Genomic DNA, 23,215 nt, shown 5'->3' on the forward strand with positions numbered 1-23,215 from the left:
GAAATGAGTTTAGTAACTTTTTTATTTACAGCATATCTTACCTTCTCACAGAAGGATCTGAGTTAAGCAGATGTTATCTCAATAATACAAATAAAAAAAATTCAAAGTTGAAGGAATTCCCTTCCAAAAGGACATGGATTTCCAATTTTAGTGAAGCATCCAAGGTTTACTTAATTATCTTCCTTTCTGTTCTTATAGCCATTTATGTTATGCCAAAATTTTTCTTTTTGAATAAGCAGATACAGACATAAATATCTTTATGGTAAAGCTATTATTTCCTTATGATACAGTCTCAGAAGTTAAATTAGTAGGACAGATTATATGGACCTTTAAAAAAGATTCTTGATAAAAATAAGCAAATTGTTTTTCTGAAAGATTGTGCCAACTTACATTTCCAGTGGTCACCTGGGAAAGGGCTGGTTGAGGGTGGACATTGTTTTATTTTAGCTTTTCAAGAAGGACCAGACAAAACTGGGTCTATGAGTAGGAACCAACTGATTATTTAGAACATGCTACACACAAATTATTATGCTAGACTCTTGGGATACAAAAATCCTTTGCAGATTTTACAGATCCTAACAGTTTCGTGTGTGTGCCTGTGTGTGTGTGTGTGTGTGTGTGTGCACATTTATATGCAGGTTATGTGTGTGTTTGTGACGGTTGTAGGGTTTATAATTACAAAAGTTATACAATCAATAGACCCTTTATTCTAGTCAAAGGTTTTGGCCTTGGCCTCTCCTGCTTACTAAACTATAAGAACCATTTTGTAATGAATCAATGACAAAAAGTTCTTAAAAAAAAAAAAATGGACTGATGGCTTCATAAACAGATTTAATGAAAGTTAAAAAACAGACCCCCTGGTTAAACCAAAGCTGTTCAACATTTCTTTTTTATTTTTCCTTTTACCTTTAAAAGTTCCACTTAATAATCATAAAACATATATTGAACTTTTGCTGTGTATCAGTTGCATCCCTTAATAACAGTGCTTGCAACAACCTTAAGAATTAAGTGCTACTAATTTTCCCATTTTACATCTGACAAAACCAAGGCCACAAAGCTAGTAAATGGCAAAGGTGAGATCTGAACGTTGCGGACTCTAAGAAAATGTACACTACTCTGCCTGGTATATGACAGGCACTTGGAAAATCTTAACCATTATTGTTTGTGTATATTTCCGCTTTGACCAATAGTTTGTAAATACTATGAGGTCAATGGTTTTGTCTAGAATGCCTTGAACACAGCTTGGCTTTTCTTCATTAAAATAAAGCTAATCACCAGGCATGTTTGTGCATTCCTGTAGTTCCAGCTACTTGGGAAGCTGAGGTAGGAGGATCACTTGAGCTCAGAAGTTTGAGGTTGTAATGCTCTATGATCACACCTATAAATAGCCACTGCACTCTAGCCTGGAAAGCACAGCACCATCTCTAACAACAAAATATATATATATATAAAATATATTATATTATATAAAGATAATTATATTTGCATTGTACTCATATTAAAAATCACAGCAAAATAAAATACAAAAACAAAATGGTAACCTGGTGATGGGTAGAAAAGAGAGGGAAGTAGGTATCACTGAAGGGAGAGGTAGGACCCCCTCAAGCACTATTTGTTGAATTAAAGGCAAGGCAGAGGGTTTGACACTATGACGTGACTTTATAAGCTGCAAGCTGAACAGCCTGACTTTTTTTTTTTTTTGAGACGGAGTTTCACTCTTGTAGCCCAGGCTGGAGTGCAATGGCATGATCTCGGCTCACCGTAACCTCCACCTCCCAGGTTCAAGCGATTCTCCGGCCTCAGCCTCCCACGTAGCTGGAATCACAGGTATGTGCCACTGCACCCGGCCAATTTTGTATTTTTAGTAGAGATGGGGTTTCTCCATGTTGGTCAGGCTGATCTTGAACTCCCAACCTCAGGAGATCTGCCCACGTCGGCCTCCCAAAGTGCTGGGATTACAGGCATGAGCCACCACACCTGGCCCTGACAATTCTTAAATAAGTTCTATGCATGCCATAAGGCTTGATGTCTCCAGATCAGCTTGCTTCTCTATGATCAGCAATGAACCCTTATGTCCTGGGTTACTATCTAAGATGTGGCCACAAACATGCTGTCAGTGCGTGAAAGGCAGGGGCAGGGAAGAAAAGTGACAAAGAGAAATATACAACACGAAGGAATTTTCTAAGATTATTGATTTCTGAATGTTTCTGACTCTACTAAAAAATTATATGAAACTATTAGAGTTTACAAAATGCAGGGAAAAAAATCTTCCTATTTGTAACATATTTCAAGTGTTCTATACCAGGCTAACTGCTTAGATAACTTAAGAGATAGCTCCTAATGCAAGGCAAATTTTAATTATTTTTAATTATTTTTTTACATTGCCTAGTCTCTGTGAACCTAAGAAAGGCAAATTTTAGAAGGTAGTAAGTTGAGCTGTATATGTGCTGGGAAGAAATTCATTGTAATTATTAAGTTACTGAATCCAGCCACTTAATAATGATCAATATTTCTGGTCATGAGGTCAAACACTGGAAAAAATGACCTTGACATCCTCAAGACCAGTGGGGCATGATATTAACATTCACCTTCCTCGGTCTACCAAATGCCAACCCCTTCCGCTTGGATGACCTCTGTCTACCCAGTCATGGAGGGTTCATATGATCCCCCAAAAAGATATGATGTAGAATCAGCATAATTATCTCTATTTTGATGTTGAAATCAGCTGGAATCCTCTCTCTTGATACAGTAAAGTCAGAAAAGGCTTCTTTCCTGAAGCTGCTCCTGTTGAGGTAACATACTCTGTGCATGGGTGGTTCATATCCCCGACCTTCCATTCTACTTGTCTTCTAACCCTTCGCCCTCAACACTATTTGATTCATCTGATCCCAGTGTGTTCCATTTGGAGAGGGATGAATCAGCAAGAACTTCCTCCTCCCACTGTTAAATTCTTTTTCCTTATGACCCTTCCCCTCTAGATGCAAGAACATTAGAACAGGGTGCAATTGTTAAAAGCTATCATTTGTTCAGTATATGTGCAAAAAAAAAATCCTTTCCTCAGTAATTTTCACACTCTATCAATTATACTTGAAATATGAGAAGCATATATCTCCATCCTCTGTAAAATTGGCTTATTTTTTGCAGGGGTAGCAATGTTTCCTTTCTACAGGGAGAGTGTCAAAAGAGATCATTGTACTGTGAACAAATAAGCAAACATAAATTAGACACTGAAGCCTACTCTTAAAAAATGATGATCCTGGACACTTACACTCTCCCAAGACTAAACCAGGAAGAAGTTGAATCCCTGAATAGACCAAAAACAGGCTCTGAAATTGAGGCAATAATTAATAGCCTACCAACCAAAAAAAGTCCAGGACCAGACGGTTCACAGCCGAATTTTACTGGAGGTACAAGGAGGAGCTGGTACCATTCCTTCTGAAACTATTCCAATCAATAGAGAAAGAGGGAATCCTCCCGAACTCATTTTATGAGGCCAACATCATCCTGATACCAAAGCCTGGCAGAGACACAACAAAAAAAGAGAATTTTAGACCAATATCCCTGATGAACATCGATGCAAAAATCCTCAATAAGATACTGGCAAACCGAATCCAGCAGCACATCAAAAAGCTTATCCACCATGATCAAGTAGGCTTCATCCCTGGGATGCAAGGCTGGTTCAACACACGCAAATCAATAAACGTAATCCAGCATATAAACAGAACCAAAGACAAAAACCACATGATTATCTCAATAGATGCAGAAAAGGCTTTTGACAAAATTCAACAGCTCTTCATGCTAAAAACTCTCAATAAATTCGGTATTGATGGAACGTATCTCAAAATAATAAGAGCTATTTATGACAAACCCACAGCCAATAGCATACTGAATGGGCAAAAACTGAAAGCATTCCCTTTGAAAACTGGCACAAGACAGGGATGCCCTCTCTCACCACTCCTATTCAACATAGTGTTGGAAGTTCTGGCTAGGGCAATCAGGCAAGAGAAAGAAATCAAGCGTATTTGGTTAGGAAAAGAAGAAGTCAAATTGTCCCTCTTTGCAGATGACATGATTGTATATTTAGAAAATCCCATCATCTCAGCCCCAAATCTCCTTAAGCTGATAAGCAACTTCAGCAAAGTCTCAGGATACAAAATCAATGTGCAAAAATCACAAGCATTCTTATACACCAGTAACAAACAAACAGAGAGCCGAATCATGAATGAACTTCCATTCACGATTGCTTCAAAGAGAATAAAATACCTAGGAATCCAGCTTACAAGGGATGTAAAGGATCTCTTCAAGGAGAACTACAAACCACTGCTCAGTGAAATAAAAGAGGACACAAACAAATGGAAGAACATTCCATGCTCATGGATAGAAAGAATCGATATTGTGAAAATGGCCATACTGCCCAAGGTAATCTATAGATTCAATGTCATCCCCATTAAGCTACCAATGACTTCCTTCACAGAATTGGAAAAAACTGCTTTAAAGTTCATATGGAACCAAAAAAGACCCTGCATTGCCAAGACAATCCTAAGTCAAAAGAACAAAGCTGGAGGCATCACGCTACCTGACTTCAAACTGTACTACAAGAGACTTAAATGTTAGACCTAAAACCATAAAAACCCTAGAAGAAAACCTAGGTAATACCATTCAGGACATAGGCATGGGCAAGGACTTCATGTCTAAGACACCAAAAGCAATGGCAACAAAGTCAAAATTGACAAATGGGATCTAATTAAACTAAAGAGCTTCTGCACAGCAAAAGAAACTACCATCAGAGTGAACAGGCAACCTACAGAATGGGAGAACATTTTTGCAATCTACTCATCTGACAAAGGGCTAATATCCAGAACCTACAAAGAACTCAAACAAATCTATGAGAAAAATACAAACAACCCCATCAAAAAGTGGGCAAAGGATATGAAGAGACATTTCTCAAAAGAAGACATGCATACAGCCAACAGGCACATGAAAAAATGCTCATCATCACTGGCCATCAGAGAAATGCAAATCAAAACCACAATGAGATATCATCTCACACCAGTTAGAATGGCAATCATTAAAAAGTCAGGAAACAACAGATGCTGGAGAGGATGTGGAGAAATAGGAACACTTTTACACCGTTGGTGGGATTGTAAACTGGTTGAACCATTGTGGAAAACAGTATGGCAATTCCTCAAGGATCTAGAACTAGAAATACCATATGACCTAGCCATCCCATTACTGGGTATATACCGAGAGAATTATAAATCATGCTGCTATAAAGACACATGCACACATATGTTTATTGTGGCACTATTCACCATAGCAAAGACTTGGAATCAACCCAAATGTCCATCAGTGACAGACTGGATTAAGAAAATGTGGCACATATATACCATGGAATACTATGCAGCCATAAAAACAGATGAGTTCGTGTCCTTTGTACGGACATGGATGCAGCTGGAAACCATCATCCTCAGCAAACTTTCACAAGAACAGAAAACCAAATACCACATGTTCTCACTCATAGGTGGGAACTGAACAATGAGATCACTTGGACTCGGGAAGGGGAACATCACACATCGGGGCCTATTATGAGGAGGGGGAATGGGGGGTGCGGAAGGGATGGCATTAGGAGTTATACCTGATGTAAATGACGAGTTGATGGGTGCTGACGAGTTGATGGGTGCAGCACACCAACATGGCACAAGTATACATATGTAACAAACCTGCACGTTGTGCACATGTACCCTAAAACTTAAAGTATAATTAAAAAAAAAATGATGATGCTACCTTATGTAATTTTGCAGTGAGTTTACACTTCTAATAACTTTTAAACACAAATACAAATCTGTGTTGATACTAAATGAGTTATGTACATCAATAATATACATGTTCTACAATTTTCTAAGCAAAGAGCTATAGCACCTTAGTAAGCATTCCGCTATGACATAAGCTGATGATATTTCTACAAATTATTTTGCAAAGCGTATTTCCCCCCAAACACTAAAGATACACAAAAGCACAAAACAAATAATGTAGACCGTTTGGTTGACTACTAACCTAAGTTAATATAAAGTCTGAATTATTAGTAATATGTACTGAAAATATACCATGTATGTTTTTAAATAACTTCAGATTAATTATAGTCACGCATCACTTAAAGGGTTATATTTTGAGAAATGTGTCATTAGGTGACTTTGTTGTTGTGCAAACATCATAAAATGTACTTATACAAACCTAGATGGTATAGCCTACTACACTCCTAGGCTATGTGGTACTCCCTATCGCTCCTAGACTACCAAACTGTATAACATGTTACTGTACTGAATACGGTAGCCAATCATAACACAATATTATCTGTGTATCTAAACACATCTAAATACAGAAAAGGACAAAAGATACAATTAAAATAGGGCATTATAATCTTATGGGACCACTGTCATAGATGTGGTCCGTCATTACCAAAATGTTGCTATGTGGCACAGGACTGTACTTGCAAATATGTCAAGGCATGCCTAATTCAGTTTTTAGGTACAATTGCTTTAAGAATAGATAATCTGTTGTTAGAATACATGTACACAGAGTAATTGAACTTATCTTAAAAACTACCATTTTGCAAGAATGTGAAATCATCCTTAAGCTATTACTAAGTCAATTTTTTTCTTCAGAGAGAAAGCAGAGAAAGTGCAAGTCAGCTGGAAAAGAAGTCCACAAACTCTGGGTTAATAGAGTCCAAACAGATCAGTTTTATTGTAGCTCCTGCAATGAGTTGCCAGGGTGTTCCTTGGACTCATCAAATGAAAGTCTGTGGCTGTATATACCTACATAGCAGAAACAATCAGCCCGATAAGAAAGAACCAGATAGTTCTAGGCCAAGCATTTAGTGCCCGTCTTATATGATTAGAGACAGGGTACTTTGATAAAATTTAGGGTATATCACCTCCTACTGTTGAGGAAAAAATTCTTTGGTCCTAATGATCTACATTGGTTTTCTCGGCCAATCAATACCACCCCATAATTATTTGGTTATTTGCCAAAGGACATGACTATAAATTACTAAAAGGTGGTCTTGTAGAGCTTTCCACTTAGATTCCAATTTTTGAGTTCAAAGAGGATAATTTCTCAAAAAGGCTTTTTATGCTAAGATAGGAAACATGTCAAAAAGCCCAGAGAAGAAGGCAAATAGAAGGGTTTTGCAATCATCCAAGGATAGAGGTAAAAATTAAGTATTTCTATGAAAAAAAAATCACGTATAAAATATCTTTTTCTACCACTGGAACAGAGTCAAGATACTTTTTTTTGTTTGTTTGTTTTTTTGAGACAGAGTCACTCTGTCACCCAGGCTGGAGTGCAGTGGCATGAATCAAGCAATTCTTGTGCCTGTCTCCCAGGTTCAAGCAATTCTTGTGCCTCAGTCTCCCAAGTAGCTGGGACTACAAGCATGCGCCACCATGCCCCGTTAATTTTAGTACTTTCAGAGGAGATGAGGTTTCACCATGTGGGACAGGTTGCTCTCGAACTCCTAACCGCATGTGATCTGCCAGCCTTGGCCTCCCAAAGTGCTGGGATTACAGGCATGAGCCACCATGTCCAGCCAAGATATATTTTTCTCAGTGAACTAAAGTGGCTCCTATCACTCAAATTATATAGCAAGTTTTAGCACTGAGATTGATCAAACAAGAAAAAAGTGGTTCCCAGTTTATTACAGATACATTTTATGGTCTTTTAAAAATGGAATAAGAAAATTGGGTAGCATTTCCAGTTTAATATTTAAGAGTTGAAGACTTCAAATACTTTTGCATTATCAAAAAAAAAAAAAAAAAAGGAAATAAGAAGAAAATAAAAACAAGCAGGGAGGGATTGAGGGAGGGAGCAAAGGAGGAAATTTGCTGCTGGAAAAAGCATGAAACATTTTGGCCTAGAGTGTAATTAAATTAAAATATGGTACAAATCTAAATATGTGGTTTCTGAGTATGATTACATTCTCCGATGAAAATACAACATCCTATGGCTCTTGAAAGGGCATAAGTTAAGAGGCACTGAGATAATTTTACGGGTAACAGAGCCACCTATACATTTTTGGGAAGCACAGACAGAATCAAAAGAGATCATGATGGGAGCTCTTATTCTTTCAGAATAAAGGTATTCAGAAAATCTTGACAGCACTGCATTTGTACAGTCCCAAAGACCAAAAGCTATAATGCCATGGCTGGCATCGTCAAGTCCTGGTGACATTTATTTTTTATTCCTTGTGGGAGAAAAAAAATCAAGTGCAAATATGAGATTCTGCCATATTTTCAAGCAATTTCTGGGGCAGTACTATTTAAACTTAATTGTGCATATCAATCACCCTGGAAACTTGTTAAAATGCAGATTCTGATCCATTAGGTCTGGGGCCTCTGCATGCTAAACAAGATCCCAGGATGCGGATGCTGATCTGCTACTGCACGAACAAACACACTGTGAGCAGCAAAATTCCAAGGCATGAGCACTGAGGGCCTTTCCACCTACAACCATGCAACAGCATCACAAGAACTATTGCAACAGGTTAAGTGTTTTATATTATGAAAGTGCCAGGTAAAACAAAAGGATGAAATTTTCTGACCACTAACCAATCTTCTACGCACTGACCACTTCTGAAAAACAAAAACTGCATTACCATAAACTTTGACTGTGGCTGAAGTTCTTTGCAGAGTTATTACAGGTGGCCATATGATAGTAGAGACTACAGAGTACAGAATGATGAAAAAGATTCTAATGCCCATTGTGTTTTGCGGTTTGGGCATGTGTGTTTTCAGTGGGACAAAAGGAAAGGAAGATTCACATATGTATTTAAAATTGATCTCATCTTTTCTAGGTTGCTGTTATGGAACATTCTAACTGTACAGTAGCAAGTGATATAAGAGTGTAAACATCCTCACAGCATCAAGTGGTCTATCTATAAAAAGGCAATCACAAATATAATTACATCTTCAAAAACTTTTTGTATAAATATTTGAAAATTGTGAATTATAACAAAAACAGATAGATGTGAAAAGTACACATTTAATTTACCATCCCTATGAAAAGTAATTTCAGTTCTCAGCCTTATTTGTACTTGATACATCACTATAATTTATTAATATAATTCCATCATATTCAGTCTGGCTTCTTGAATTAGCTAAATCACCTCCCAAAATCAAAGTCTCACAACAAAAAAGGCTTCCATATTTAAAAACAATTATTTTATATTCTTTTGAATCACTATGCTTTCTACACTGGAAATTCCCGCCTAATGCTATATTTGTCAACTATAGTTTGTCAATGTCATCTACCTTGCTTGATAGGTAAACCATCACTAGAGGAAGTACCCACACAAGTTCCATTATCTGTGATCCCTCAGGGCATCATATTTAGTCAAGGCACTGCTGCCTGATCAGCCATCACATTAATCCCAGCTATAGCAGGCGAGCCAGGGACATGGTACTAAGTAGAAGACAGGAGTAAGACGGAGCAATGGAAGAAGAGGAAATAGGCTTGGATGAAAGGGAAAGGACTCTTCATGACTACAGCCAGTCTTTTTTCAGCTTTCTGCGAAGGATCATGGAAAATGGCAGTGACCATCCCACAGATAGGAACATAAGGGGTAAGCCACAGATCTGACAGGGCATTATCTCTTTTGCTTTCTTCCTAACCCATGTTTCCAATCCAAAACAAAGGTTTCAGCACAGGCCTCATCCCTGGAGTAAAATATCACAGGTCAACTCTTTTTTTTTTTTTCAATTATACTTCAAGTTCTAGGGTACATGTGCACAACGTGCAGATTTGTTACATATGTATACATGTGCCATGTTGGTGTGCTGCACCCATTAACTCGTCAGCACCCATCAACTAGTCATTTACATCAGGTATAACTCCCAATGCTATCCCTCCCCTTTCCCCCCTCCCCAAATAGGCCCCAGTGTGTGATGTTCCCCTTCCAGAGTCCAAGTGATCTCATTGTTCAGTTCCCACCTATGAGTGAGAACATGCGGTGTTTCGTTTTCTGTTCTTGCGATAGTTTGCTGAGAATGATGGTTTCCAGCTGCATCCATGTCCCTACAAAGGACACAAACTCATCCTTTTTTATGGCCACATAGTATTCCATGGTGTGTATGTGCCACATTTTCTTAATCTAGTCTGTCACTGATGGACATTTGGATTGATTCCAAGTCTTTGCTATGGTGAATAGTGCCGCAATAAACATACGTGTGCATGTGTCTTTATAGAAGCATGATTTATAATCCTTTGGGTATATACCCAGTAATGGGATGGCTGGGTCATATGGTATTTCTAGTTCTAGATCCTTGAGGAATCGTCATACTGTTTTCCACAATGGTTCAACCAGTTTACAATCCCACCAACGGTGTAAAAGTGTTCCTATTTCTCCACATTCTCTCCAGCATCTGTTGTTTCCTGACTTTTTAATGACTGCCATTCTAACTGGTGTGAGATGGTATCTCATTGTGGTTTTGATTTGCATTTCTCTGATGGCCAGTGATGATGAGCATTTTTTCATGTGCCTGTTGGCTGCAACTCTTATCTGCTATCTGAGATCCCTGTGCCTCAGTTTTTAAATTTTTATAGTGGCAATAATCTTGCTGCTTCCATTTCATGGGGGATGCAAAATAAAATGAGATAGTAACACAGATGAAGAGTACCCTGGAAAGAGGAAGGACTATGTCATTCACTAGTACTTACTACTCATAATACTTATTACTGCTTTTCAAATTTATTTCCTGAATTGCTACATTGACCTAAGTGGCCAGCAATTAATACAATATCAGGCTCAGGGGAAAAGCCTAGGGAAAAATGGCAGGCAAGTATAATTTTAAAATTTAAATTCAATGTAATGGCTGTTTTTATGCCTGACCAGCTTGGCTTGGTCATCTCTATAATCCTAGCTATAAGGAAGGGTAGAGATGACAGAAAATTAAGTCTCACCTAAAACGTAATGGATGAAGAGAACTGTCCAGGCAAAGAGGGAAGGAAAAGGGTCTGGGGAATGGACTGGGGAGTGGGGAGTGGAGCCAGATGTTGCGTTCAGCTCAGAGGGCTGCAGCATGAGATGGAGAAGCCAAGCAAGGTAGAAGATGGTTCCTGAGACTCCCCTACTGGACTTCTGGGCCAGCAGAAGAATTTGGTAGTTTGAAGGCAATGGAGGAAGGTATAACCAATATATTTGGACCATGGTAGAATTTAATGTCATTACTAATCTTGAACTTAGAGAATAGATTCTTTTAAAAATATATATAACGAATAAAATCTTTTAGTCACAGAAGTGGCTGATATTAAGCAATATCCTGCGAGCAGAGAATCAAGTTTCAGTGCCATGCAATTCACAATCACAATGATGGACACACAAGTCTGGCCTTTTTGGTTGTGTAGCATTACCACGGACTGTTAGTAAGACAGGACAGATGTGCCTGGCCACTAGCTAAACAGGAATTCTGACCACAGTCAGAATGGGAAAGAGTGATTCCAGAATTCTTCTTGACAGAGAGTTTGATGCCTGTATCAGTCTGGGTCATATCTGAAAATAGAAACCAAAACAATACTTCAAACAAAGGAAATTGGTTCACAAGAAAAAACCTGAAACAGAGGAGATGAAAGCAACCTAGGGATTAGCATCAGTAGGAAGTTCTACCACCTCCAAGAGGACTAGAGTAATAAAAGGAAGGGGTACGGTACTAAAGCCCAGAGGCTGGGACTGGTCTGTGGGATCTAGACCAAAAAACGCAGGCATAACCATTCCAGAGATGCCACCCAAAGCAGGATAGAGCTCTCAGGCTTCTCCTCTACCACTGTGTTCCATCAGTGCCTCCCGTTGCCAAACCTTCCCAGAAATCAGCTGGAAAGAGGGACTGCAATGCTGTTTGTGATACAAGAGAAGGGCAAGGGATGGATCTGAGAACAAGCTAGCAAATGATGGCAACCAAGACTCTAGCCATTAGGGTTATCCAGTTAACCTCTTGCACTGACCTTCTGCACACCAAACCACCTTCTAAATACAATGGAAACTACTCCCTAACCAGCACATTACATATTCTATTTCCCTTGGGAGCTACATTTCTGACTATAAATTAATAAAGTGGAACTCTTTTGTCTTAAATATAGTGTCCTGTGAGTTTTGTTAGTGTGATTCAATCTCCTTCAATGAAATCAAGATCTTGATCTGAGGAACTGACTATAGATCAAAGTTGCCCAACTAATGGAAGGCCTGGTTTCAGAGCTAACTGTAGAGCAGGGAGGAATGGGCAAGTTTTTATTTAAGAATCGGAAGACATGTATTTTAAGCTTCGTGGACCATATTATCTGTTGCAACTATTCAACTCTGCACTGTAATGTGAAAGCAGATATAGGCGATACCTAAACAAACGGGTGTGGCTGTGTTCCAGTAAAACTTTATTCACAAAAACAGTCAGATTTGGTCCTCAGGCAGGTCCATACTTTGCTGACCCTTGGTCTACACCAAAGTTGGCCAACTAAGGAAAGCCTATCTGGAAGTAACTTTCAAAATGTAGCAATAGTAGTTGAAAATTTGAGGGTAGAGCTGATATCCATTGTTATGTTTACTAATTAGAATTATAGCCTCTAATCCCAGTCTATTAATCAAAATTCAAAATATTACTATATTTTACCCTGAATTACTTATCATAATTTACTTAGAACAATCTCTTTAGTTTCTTTTAACACAATTTTTATATTCACTGCAGCTCTGAAATACTGTTTTTCTACATCATTTGAGTTGCAGCTAATTAAAACTGAAATAGGACTTAAATTTTTTCCATTTAGCTTCTCAAAATATTTCCATTTCTTGTACTTACTAAAATTGCTATGTCATTCTTTATTAATTTTTCTTAAGTGAGGTTTGCTGGGAAAATCTCTAGCAGAAGATAATTTTCTCAGCGGTGTGAGGGATAAAAGACTACACATTGGGTACAGTGTACACTGCTCAGCTGACAGGTGCACCGAAATCTCAGAAATCACCACTAAAGAACTTGACATAACCAAAGACCACCTGTTCCCCTAAAGCTAGTGAAATAAAATAAAAATAAAAATAAATGAAAAGAAGATAATTTTCTCTCAAAATATATTTTTAAAGATCTGACAGATAAGTGATCATACTATCCAGTCCATTATTTTGATAAAAATGTATAAGAACATAATATACATTAAAACATTACATATCTTTTATAACACTGCAAACAGGAACAACTCTTTAAAGATTTCTGTTAAGTTTTCTAAAATTTCATGAAAATATTTTCTAAAAGATGATATATACAAGAAAAATCATTTCCAGTATCTTCCAAACCTTGCAAGCTTTGTTCTAATGCCCTTCTCCATTTGTCATTGGCTCCAAATTCATGTAGCCTCTCTACTACCCTTGAGTTAGGCATATTTCCCATTTCTAAATTAAATTGCTTTTTTAAAAAATGAACAACTATATCAGGATATTCAGTTTTCCTTTTCATCCTCTCTGAAAACAGTTGCCTATAATCTCTTCCTGACCTGGAGTGGAAGATCAGGCCACAGGTTCTGAAGCACATGTAAATATGATCTGATTTAACCAGTCACTCTGGGCCTGGCTCCCCAGTGTCTCAGAATAATGCAAGGCTCCGAATAATGTCAAGGCTTCAAACTGGGCTTTTTACTGTTCTTCATCTAGTATTCCTCCTGCACATACTTATCTGTTAAATCTCAGCACCTTTGTGGGTAGATGCTGATTTTCCCCCATTCCTGACCTCCCTTATAAAAGATAGTCATTCCTGACCATCTTTGAAACTTCTATCAAACTGACATAACCAGCCTTTGAGACCTTTACTTGTCTCTGAACAAAAACACATTGCCCATACAACACAAATATTATTCACAAAAATATTTCACATAGTAAATACGAACTAGTTTTTTAGTTTTTTCATTTAAATTGTATTTATTTTTAAATATTTAATATATTCCTACGCTAGTGAAGGGCAGTTTCTCCCATGGTCTAGATGATCCTGTTTGCAGGGCAGCTTTGATTCTATCCCCATTCCAGGCACTTGATATCAATGGAATTGCTATTCTTGCCTCCCAAATCCTAAAATGTAAGCTTCAAGGGTTAAGCTTGAGAAGAGAGGCTGGTCATGATCCTGAAAAAGTCACCTGGTTTAGGGTTGTGGCACTTTTCAGCTCTACTCACTACACCTCCTTCTATTATATTGGGGGAGAAGAAGCAAAAAAGGGGGATAGAAATCAACATGTTGGATGTTTATTGCGGCACTATTCACAATAGCAAAGACTTGGAATCAACCCAAATGCCCATCAATGACAGACTGGATTAAGAAAATGTGGCACATATATACCATGGAATACTATGCAGTCATAAAAAAGGATGTGTTCATGTCCTTTATAGAGACATGGATGCATCTGTAAACCATCACTCTCAGCAAACTATCGCAAGAACAGAAAACCAAACACTACATGTTCTCACTCATAGGTGGGAACTGAACAATGAGAACACTTGGACACAGGAAGGGGAACATCACACACCAGGGTCTGTTGTGGGATGGGGGAAGGGGGAAGGGGTAGCATTAAGAGATATACCTAATGTAAATGATGAGTTAATGGGTGCAGCACACCAACATGGCACATGTATACATATGTAACAAACCTGCACGTTGTGCACTTGTACCCTAGAACTGAAAGTAAAAGAAAAAAGAAAAAAAAAAAAAGACATCAGTGTGTTATACCCATTCAAAATGAGAGCAGACCCAAGAGCAATGAAAACATACATTCACACAAAACCCTCTACACAAATGTTTACAGCAGCTTTACATATGATGGTCCCAAAGTGGAATCAAATAGTTTCAATGAGTGAATGAATACACAAACTATGGCACATCCATACAGAAAAATACTACTCTGGAGTGAACTGTTGATACAACATGGATGAATCTCAAATACATTATGTTAAGTAGAAGAAGCCAGATGCAAAAGGCTACATACCGTAAGATCCCATCTATATGACATCCTGGAAAAGACAAACAGGGACGGAAAGCAGGTCTGGGATGGGATGGGGATAGGGGAGAATGTGACTGCAAATGGGCAGCACAAAAGCATTTTGGGGCTGATGGAACTGTTCTGTATCTTACATGTGATGGTGCTATATAACTCACTAAGTAAACTCATCAGCCTGTACAAAAAATGAATTCAACTATATGTGACATCAAAAATAAATATTAAAAAACTTGTTTGCAAATTAAAAGAGAGAGAGAAAGGAGAGAAGAAGTGGGCTCCTCCTGGCTGTGGAAGCAAGAACAGAGCCCACATTCCACCATTCCACCAAATTCTACCATTGTTTATAACTTGAGGGAGATTCCAGGCTTCTTTCCTTTATGTTTCCTCTACCTGGTTAAGTGACCAACCAGCCTAGGGTTTTCACTACAAACACATCAGGATTCTGCACCTCCAGAGGTTTTGTTATCCTGGCCCTGCGCCCATGCTGAAGGCAGATTATCAGGCCACTTCTGAGGCCCTGGAGGCCTGTGCCAGGGGTGGCCTTTGTTTGGGTTTTTGTCCTGCTTTTCTGCCCACCATGGTTGTTTCTCTAATCTAAATTATGAAGCCTTTGATGTTTTCTTGCAGTAGCATTCAAACAAAACAAAGCAAAAATGCAGCAACTGTTGCCTGTATTAAGCTCTGAGATTTTGATCTGGAAAGAAAAAGAATCATATTTTTTTCTTGAAACCTAAGATTCCCAAGGGAAGCAGAGCAGTCTGCTCTAAATGTTTTAAATAAAATTTCATCATGCTCTAAAAATGATGGCAAAAATTAATTCTCTGGGAATTTATCCTTGTCCAAAATGAGACCCAATACAACCAAGAGATGCCTGTACTTAACCATTCCCTCAGCGAATGGGGTAAATTGTGAATGGTGACAGGGATGCCCTAGGCCAACAGGGACGTGAATGAATAAAAGCAACTGCAATCCTTTTTCTCTCTTCCCCTCTTCTTAAAATCTCAGAATACTGAGCAATTTTGAAACGGTGTACTGGGGGAGGAGTGGGGCTCCATTTACATGCTTCTCTGTTTTGCAAGGGAAGGAAGATTTCACTGTAACCCATATTAATCTATTACCATGCTTGCTTTCCAAATCAGAGGCGACTGTGTTAGTTTTTTAAAAAAAGAGTTTAAGATTAAAGATATGTTCATAATCACGCCTGCAATCCCAGCACTTTGGGAGGCCGAGGCGGGTGGATCACGCAGTCAGGAGATAGAGACCATCTTGGCCAGCGTGGTGAAACCCTGTCTCTACTAAAAATACAAAAAAAAAAAAAAAAAAAAGCCTGGGAAAAAAAAAAAAAAAAAATTACCCAGGCATGGTGGTGGGCGCCTGTGGTCCCAGCTCCTTGGGAGGCTGGGGCAGGAGAATGGTGTGAACCGGGGAGGCGGAGCTTGCAGTGAGCCGAGATCGTGCCACTGCACTCCAGCCTGGGTGACAGAGCGAGACTCTGTCTCAAAAAAAAAAAAAAAAAAAGCATATATATATATATTATATATACACACACACACATATATAGGTTCATAGAAAAGCCTTTTTCCACTTTAAATGCAAAATATCTCAGCAAAACTCACAGCGATAGCATTCGGTTGGATTGTGCTATGTATTGAAGAACTATATTGTTTCATCATCATAATTAGTTCTGCCAAGTTCTAATGAAGACAACGTGTGAAGAGATATGCCCAATTCACCGGAAAAAGGGATAAGGAGTATTTAGCTGCTGTGATGCATTCTTAGTGTGAAGACTGCTTGAAGAGGTCAGGTCTTTTGGCTAAGAACATTGGCTTTCTGCTCTCCCCCACCCCAGTTACCTGCATTTGACAACCCTATCAGATCTTCAATGATCAAATTAAACATTGCTTCATTCTGAACAATATTAGGCCATTAAAACTCCTAAGAAGGCTAAACACTGCTTTGATTTTTTTTCCTTATTTTTGCTTTCACTTATTTTCTTTCTTTGAGAAGAATATATAGTGATCAATTGGTAGAGTAAGAGTGCATGGGCCCAAATTCCAGTTCCAGTTCCATCCCTTCATAGTTACGTGACCCTGGGTGAGTTACTCAGCCTCTCCGAGCTTCAATTTCCTCATGTGAAAAATAATGTGTAAGGTGCTTACAATAGTGCCTTGCACAAGGTGAGTACTGTAAAACTGTGAGCAGCTGCTGTTGCTGTTACTAAGCCAAGATTGGCTGAGCACTACAGCAATGGAAAGAATGATTTGGAGGGAGGTCAGACAGACCTCACTTTAAATCCTACCACTTATTTACTTCATGAAGTTTCCTTATCTGAAAAATGGGGCCAGTAACACCTCCTAGCAGGACTGTTACAGACAGATTTCATGTCTGGCATTTATGTCCTAACACTGTGTGGTAGCAGGCAGAACTCCAGGCCCTGGAGCCAGAATGCCTGTGAGACTTGGGGTAAATTGCTAACCCTCCTGTTCTAAGTAAATGGCAGTAAAAGCAGTAAGGACTTCATAGCATTGCTACGATGACCATGTGAAATAAAGCACAAAAAGCATAGTCAGGACTCCATAAATGTTGTTTAAAATTGTAAGACAGACACTATTCTCCAAGAGCCAGTGTGCATTATGCTGAAAAGTGGCAAAAATTCCTCATTAAAAAAAAAATCTACTTAGTATTTAAACAAACAAAAAAGTAAAAACTACTTGCTCTTGAAAGAAAATCTCTTCCCAGGGAAGCCAGAGTAGTCAGCAGTGACAGGAAGATTTACCTGCAGCTGCAAAATCAATCTCTTCATAATCATTCACAAAATCCCACTGCCTCTTCTTGTAAGCTCTGAAATTCGTCTGTTCTCCTTTTCCTACACTAATTTCTCATCCAGTCTATTACTATTTTGTTTGTATTTTTTACAATGACAAATATGAAACAAAATCTCTGGCTCATCATCCAATTTGCAATCACCTGTCTGCATTCTAGCCACTGTGTTTTCCTCACCCAATCCAATACTGGCTCCTCACCCAATCCAATGCTGAAAATCAGTTTAAATTTTCTTTCCTCACTGTCAAAATGCAGTGATGTGAGTGCTTAAAACACGTCTTCTAATTTCTTAATTAGTTTCATTTTATATTCCTTATTTTTCTCAAACATACCCCCTTTCAACAACGTCTCCTAGGAAAAGTCCATTCCTGTGAAAAATCAAGTGCTTAGCTGAAGTTGCATCCTTTTTTGTTCTTTTCTGTCTCTAAATGAGCCTCTGAGGATATTAATTAGATTTGTGTGAGAAAGGGCAAGGGGAAAATGTGTCAGCTATTACCATCTAAACTTAGCTCCACGGAGCTTTAGAATCAGTCCTCAAGACAGAATGACAGTAATTGGAGATATTAGGATTCTGGAGCTGCACATGTCCCGCAGGGAAGGCACCACTGGAGGCAAAGGTACAGTGAGGCTGAGACAGGAAATTAGTAGGAATTCCAGAAGCAGGAGGGCTACCACAAAGAAGGAACAGCTGGTGGGCCGAATGTGAGAAGTCTGATTGCTAAATGAGACCTGCAGGTATGGCTCTGGGTGGAGTGACCTGCTTACTGGATCACATGTCCAGTGCGGTTCTCACCGTTGCGGAGCAGCAGGACTTCTAAAATGTTACCCTTGGATAACTGGCCAGTATGGATGGACACTGTCACTGTCAGATGCAAGCAGCCATTATCGCCATAACATCAGTACCGCTCAAATTTCTGAGAAGAAGTCCAGGGCTAAGGACATGTCTGCATTGGGACAATTCCATTTTACAAACAACCCTATCAGTTATTGAAATAAATAGCCTTTAGATGTTAGTTGAACTGTTACTTTAAGCTGGGTAAATTTTCTCTATCCGTTTTCCGTGGTTTCTCAGTGCTCCATCTTAATTTCATCTGCCAAGCAACTCACTCGAAGCAAAGAGAACACAGAAGAGGGCTTCTTATGCTACTGACAGAGAGCAGGAAATAAGTGAGGCAAAAGGAAACTCACACTGTCCAAAATGGAAGACTAAAGACCGGTGCTTCCATCGGACAGGGGCAAGAAAACAGCACTGCAAACCAAATCTCAGCATGGGCGGGATTTCATGTGTTTCGTGTTTGGCAGCTTTACATCTACAAAATTTCCCTATTAAAACAGTTGCATTTTTATCTTCCAAAAATTATTGGCAAAAAACCCCTGAATACTGGTTAAAGGAATATAAAAATATAGGCAAAGACAAAATAGAGGTCTGTGAGGTCCACAATATTTTAGAACAGAAAAATAATAATTGAACTGTTCTTTAATGTGTGTATGTAAATACACGTGTGTGTACCTACCTATACTTAGAGAACTGACAGACTTTTAAAAACAGTTATTCCTTTAGAGATAGACACTTTTCATGTATGTTTAAAGAACAACTTACTCAGATTCCTTGAACAGTGCCTGCATACACCCCCATTCAATATCAACGGCATAGGAAAGGTTTTAGTTGTTTTGTTTACACCCTGCGGAGAATTCAGTTTAATTTTCAAAACCGTAAACTGTTCCACTTGTGCCCTAGGGCTCTCAGAACTTTATGGTCACTCTGCATTCAATACTGTTTCATTGTCAAAGTATAATTATGTGTTTGTATCAAAGAAAGCAAACGCAGTTGGCTTCTCAAAAGCATGCTTCAGTTTGGCCATTTAGGTTAATTGAACAGTCACAACACATGGGCAAGAGGCACTACTGCAGTGCAATAATTTGAGCTCTGAGTTCCTCTGCTGTTCTGAACCCTTCAGAGAAAAGGGACTAAAATAATCCAAAGTAGTTATACATATTATTGGCCAAATTCCCTGAAGGCTTATTTTTCTTTGGAAAAAAGCCTAAAGGCAACATACATAATAACTGAGGGATTAAATAGTGATTCCTGCGTCATGACTATAAATGTTACGGACCATGTTTCCTGGAAACAACAACATAATTCTGAAACCAATGCACAAGATGACTGAGGGATTCAATTCAGTTCCTGTTCAATAGTCATATGTACCATTACTGGTTTTCCTTGCATTTCCTGACTGTTCTGGTCTTCATTTCCTGAGACGAATGATTTTATGACAGTCTGCAGCCCTCAATGTGCTCCTAATCCTGCCTTTCTACCTCAGAGCAGAAAGAAGAAACGTAGCCTAATATAGCAGGGTCAAGAAACACAGGATAAAATTATGTTTTACATAGTATGTTAGTTACATTTATAAGTATCATGCCCAATATATTTCTTCTTCCATCTTCGGGTGAAGGGACTCTACATTTAAAACAGCAGGTATAATAGCTAATCTGAGAAAATATATGTATAGTAAATATAATAATATACCATTTTGTGTTTTCAAACCTTTTTAGACCCTCTGTAGATATTTAATTATATTGTCCCCAAACAAGTTTATCCCATGTTTTCTGACTTTTAAGACACTGCCATGAAAGGCATACTCCAAATGAACTGTCAGAAGGGCTCATCACAGATGGAGAACCAAATAACAGTACAACATCATTTCCCCCTCCAACCACAGGGCGATTTCCCAGAAACCCAAAAAGCACACAGAGAGAGCCAATTATTCGGCATTTGTATAACTAGGAAATAGGATTTTTAGATAATGACTTTTTTCCCCTAACAGGAAAAACATCATCAATAACCATACTCAAAAAATGAATCGAATGACTCTCACCGGAAATGCATTGGGCTCAACAGCACAATCTCAAATTAAACCCGTTTTTCTCCTGCCCTCCTACTCTTCCTTCTCTACTCTGGCTCAGAACTATCTACAGGTTTGATGTACATGCTGGTGGTGTTGGTTTTAGTAAGGGATGCTGGCTCTACCTTGTTGGGAAATTATAAAGCTGAAGTCACAGGAGGTGTTGAACCAGATTAACACAGAGCATCATAAAAACGCGTGAGTGTGAGGGCAAAATGAGGACCCTGATCAGCAGGAAACTGATGTCACAGGAAGACAGTCCGTTTTTCCCTTCTTTTTTTCCCCAAAGGCAAAACAAAAAGAAAAACAAAAACAAAACCCTGAGAACAGCCGCAATGTTGGTTGTAAAGCCCTCTGGTCAGAGTGGCAGAAAGTGTACACATGATTCACAGGAATATGTACAAAGCTACATGGTTCAAATCCCTCACATGACTCAGATTCCTTTTTGGGCATCTATGAAAACTAAAAAGGCAACTGAATAAAGCTTTACTAAAATATGCATAAATGAAGACTGAACAAAGATTAAAATTATGTTCTTTGGAAATGCAAAAGAAAATCAAGTTAACAGATTTTATACCCCTGCCCCCCAATCCTACGTCTGTACATATACACCTAATTTCTATTTCTTAATAGTTTAATGTGGTGTGGGTAATACTGTCCCTAATTTCAACCATGATATTTAAATTTAAGTAGAACACATATTCAAATATAATACACCCATTTCATTCCTAGACACAAACCAGAAATAAATAACAAACAAACACCATTCAGTACTCTTGAATGTTGATCATTTTAATGACAATATCGGCTTAGCAGATAACTGTTTCCATGACCTTGAGTACTATCACCTTCTCCCAAATAACTGAAAACATTTTCTTATAATTCACCTGGATTTGTAGCAATATTATATATTCCAAAATACCTGTTCAAGTTACATATTCTGAAAGATGAAGAATATATAGGATATAACTTTTTCTCAGGAAACAAAACCAAATAAAGAGTTTTACCCTTTTTAAAAGAGGAAATCTGCAGGGCAAACAGATTAATTCAACACAAAGGTAAATACTAGGGTTATAACATTTTAAAAATAGTATCAGTAACTATTTTAACTCTAACAGTCTCTTAAATTATGCCAACCATGGAAACAAAATGGACCTTCAAAATAACAGAGAAATACCTTTTTTCCCCCACTAAGTCTGCTCTCGAAAGGGAATTGAGTTGGTCCTAAAGGACGTGTAGGCTTCTGATCAGCAGAGAAGCATCTCACAGACAATTCTAGTACAGAGGTCACATGAACTAGAGTGATAGTTAGGAATAAGGCTGGAGAACAAAGAGGTGAAATGATGGTGAAATAAAGATTCACTTTGTCAAAATTTGGGTTGGACAGTGTGGTAGATTGTATTTGACAAATATGTCATCACAGTATCTCCCATCTTATACATCCTTCTCACAATGTGATAAAGACATTCCTCCCATAAAGAGGTGAGGTCTACAGCCCTCTCCCTCCACCTGACTGAGCAGAACTTTGTGATCTCCTTTGCCAATATGATATGGCAAAGTGATGTTCTGTAACTTCTAAGGGTTAGGTCATAAAAATAGCTTGCTGTCTCATTGTGCTCACTCTTGGGGCTGTATTAGCCTATTTTCATACTGCTATGAAGAAATACCCAAGACTGGGTAATTTATAAAGAAAACGAGGTTTAATGGACTCACAGTTTCACATGGCTGGAAAGGCCTCACAGTCACGACAGAAGGTGAAGGAGGAGCAAAGGCATGTCTTACATGGCAGCAGGCAAGAGAGCATGTGCAGGGGAACTGTCCTTTATAAAACCATGAGACCTCATGAGACTTATTCACTCTCATGAGAACAGCATGGGAAAAACCGGCCCCCATGATCAATTACCTCCCACCAGGTCCCTCTCATGACATGTCGGCATTATGGGAGCTACACTTCAAGATGAGATTTGGGTGGGGACACAGCCAAACCATATCAGGGGCCTAGCCACCATGCTGTAGGGAATTCCAAACCAGCCAGGTGGACAGACAATACAGAGAGGCCACATGGAGGTGCTCCAGTCAACATTCCAGATGAGGTCCCTGTGGAGAGTCAGAACCAACTGTCTGACATGTGAGTGAAGATGGTGCCAGACTGCGCCAGCCATCAAATTATCCCAAGCTCTTGAGTATTCTCTAAGATCCCAGATACTGCAGATCAAAGATAAGTCATCCCCTCTATGCTCTGTCCAAATTCCTGACCCACAGAATCTGTGAGCATAAAAAATTGTTTGTTTTATGGCACTTAGGTTCTGGGCAGTTGTTTATACAGCAAAAGTAACTGGAACAGACACCTATGGTGAGGCAAGTATTGGAATTCATATATTACCAGACTAAGAGGTGTAATGAGAAACCATATTAGATTCTTAAGCAAGGTGATTTTGTAATCAGAGTATAAGACACTAGAGGGAAGAAGTTAAGAA

The 23,215-nt window shown here is 38.7% G+C and overlaps 1 protein-coding gene across 1 annotated transcript in view; it reads right to left on the reverse strand.

Annotated features, from left to right (window-relative positions):
• RNF150 (ring finger protein 150) overlaps positions 1 to 23,215 on the reverse strand; it is a 274,592-nt gene that overhangs the window by 200,930 nt on the left and 50,447 nt on the right. The gene's annotated exons all lie outside the window — the stretch shown is intronic.

This window comes from Theropithecus gelada, chromosome 5 (genome assembly GCF_003255815.1).
Source record: "Theropithecus gelada isolate Dixy chromosome 5, Tgel_1.0, whole genome shotgun sequence".
Classification (NCBI taxonomy): domain Eukaryota; kingdom Metazoa; phylum Chordata; class Mammalia; order Primates; family Cercopithecidae; genus Theropithecus; species Theropithecus gelada.